This window comes from Bison bison, unplaced genomic scaffold (genome assembly GCF_000754665.1).
Source record: "Bison bison bison isolate TAMUID 2011002044 unplaced genomic scaffold, Bison_UMD1.0 scf7180017863950, whole genome shotgun sequence".
NCBI lineage: Eukaryota > Metazoa > Chordata > Mammalia > Artiodactyla > Bovidae > Bison > Bison bison.
In genome coordinates this window covers 549,468-551,851 of record NW_011494522.1, presented here as the reverse complement: position 1 = coordinate 551,851, position 2,384 = coordinate 549,468, and positions in this window count along the sequence as shown.

Sequence of the window (2,384 nt, the reverse complement as noted above, 5' to 3'; positions counted from 1 at the left end):
CTTTTATGTAACAGTGATGTTACTGATGAACCACAGTGCGTATTTCTTTGCAATTAATCTCTAGCAGTGATGACAGATTTATACTGGATTATGAACAAAATTATCCAGACTTCACTCTGGTAAAAGGCATTTGCAAAACAAATACATGGTGTTACTACAACTGTCATGATTACAAAGTAGCCATCTGTGACCCTGAAACAGCCCCCAAATAACTGACCTCCATGGCGTTTGAACCTACAGCTTAACCTTATCCTTTAACTTAGTCTCCCAGTTGAAGCAATCTAATGTAATCCTTTGCATACAAGACACTGGGCTGCATTTGGGATTCTATGATGAACAAGCTGCACAACGTAAGGAAAACCACACGAACGAGCCTTTAAAAACTCAAGACTTAACTACACTCTCTTCCTCCTGCCTCAGACCTTTCCTCGGTTTCCAGCAGCACTTGGAACAAAATCCAAACGCCCTACTATGGCGACTAGGGACCTAGGTGATCGGCCCTCCCAACTTCTCCAAACTCAACAAATGCTCTCATCTTTACTTGGGGCCAGGCTCAGTGGTGACATTTGTTCCAGCTGAGTACAATCTCCACAAGTGTCTCCTTTCCAACAAGATTTAAAGGGAACATGTTGATATGCCATTGGGATTACATCTGTGTCATTCTGGCACTGCTCCACTATACTTGGAAGGATGTTAACCACGACCGGCATTCTTATGAAGTAGGTTATATTCTTATGAAGTAGGTCACAGCCTTAGAGCAGATGTGTCAAGAAATTAGTTATCATCTGCAGTTGAATTACATAGCCTAGGATGCTTAATCCCTGCACCTGGGCTACTTTAAAATTTTTAAAATGAGGCATTAAGAAAAACAAAATCCAAAACTTAGAAATAAGGCAAAGGAAAGGCAGCATGTCTTTTCATTTCTAACCTTTAGCAGGCCACCCAAGGATTATTTAAGCCTCTAAGGGAATACACTTTTGATTCACCATCTAGTATTGATTAAAATCCCAGATTCTGGGAAATTGCATCTAAACCTTTAGCTTTTTTTTTTTTTCCCTCTAGGAGCGGTGTAAACGATTTCCATCTAGAGGAAGGATTATCTCACATTTATGGTTTTATTGCCTTGTAGGCTATTAACCAGTTTTATATCTATTCTAACAAATCTTATTCCAAAATTCTTTTCTCTAATGTTTTTAAATACTCATTTACTCAAATGCTCTTTAAATCAGCATTACCATCTTAGTGATTCTTTTGTTAATGATTTGAATAAATCTTTGACACATGTCTATTCTAGGTATGGAAGATGAATTTTTAAATTTTTGAAAATTATACTTTGCCCAAGAAAGCTAAAGAGATGGAAGAATTTTTTTTCTGACAAAAATATTGGATCTGGTTTGGGGGAGCATAGCTTGGACTCCTTATCATTTCTTATGAGATTCAGAATCACAGGGCTAGACTTGGCTTGCAGTCCAGTGGTTAAGACTCCTTTTATGCAGGTTCCATCCCTGGTCATAGAACTATGATCACACGTGCAAAAAGTGCAGCAAAACAAAAATGTGTATATATATATGCTGTGTTGCGTGTAGTTGCTCAGTCGTGTCCGACTCTTTGTGACCCCACGGACTGTAGCCGCCAGGCACCTCTATCCATGGGGATTCTCAAGAATACTGGAGTGGGTTGCCATGCCCTCCTCCAGGGGATCTTCCAGATCCAGGGATTGAACCCGGGTCTCCCAACATTATATGCATATATGTACATATATATATTTGTACACACACACACACATACATATACATATAGGAATTACAGTCTTCAGGTCCAAGCACTCTGTAGCCTCACTACCTGTGCTGGCTATGAAGTCTCACTCAGCTAGAAGAATGCTACCCAGGTCTCACTTGTGCAACTGGAGGCGAGTGAAGGTGCAGGGACAAGAGACCGTGGAAGCAGCAACAGCCTACAACTCCCAGAGATAGAGGAGAGCAGGAGAGACCAAAAGGAAAAAGGAATCAGGAAAGAATGGAGAGGGAGAAAGAAGACGGGTAGGGAAACTCAGTTTCTAGGGCCAACAAAGGCCCAGGGGAAGCATGAATGACTGGAATCCAAGCTCTTTGGCGGGAACTGAGAAACCCCTGAAAGGGAGCATAAAGAGGACTCTGGGGGAAAATAGCCTATTCACTTAGGTGAATCAACACAGATAAGGAGACGAGTGAAAGAAACGGATTTCAAGTATGATGATCAGGACTCAAGAGCAGTCACAGTGAAAGGAATATCAGAAATCCATTAGCAGCTGAACATGAAGTCAGACGTTTTGCAGATCCAGGTATAATTTTGTCCACAGCATGCACATTAATTAGTAATCTCTTTTGGAGCACTTTTTTTCCCTC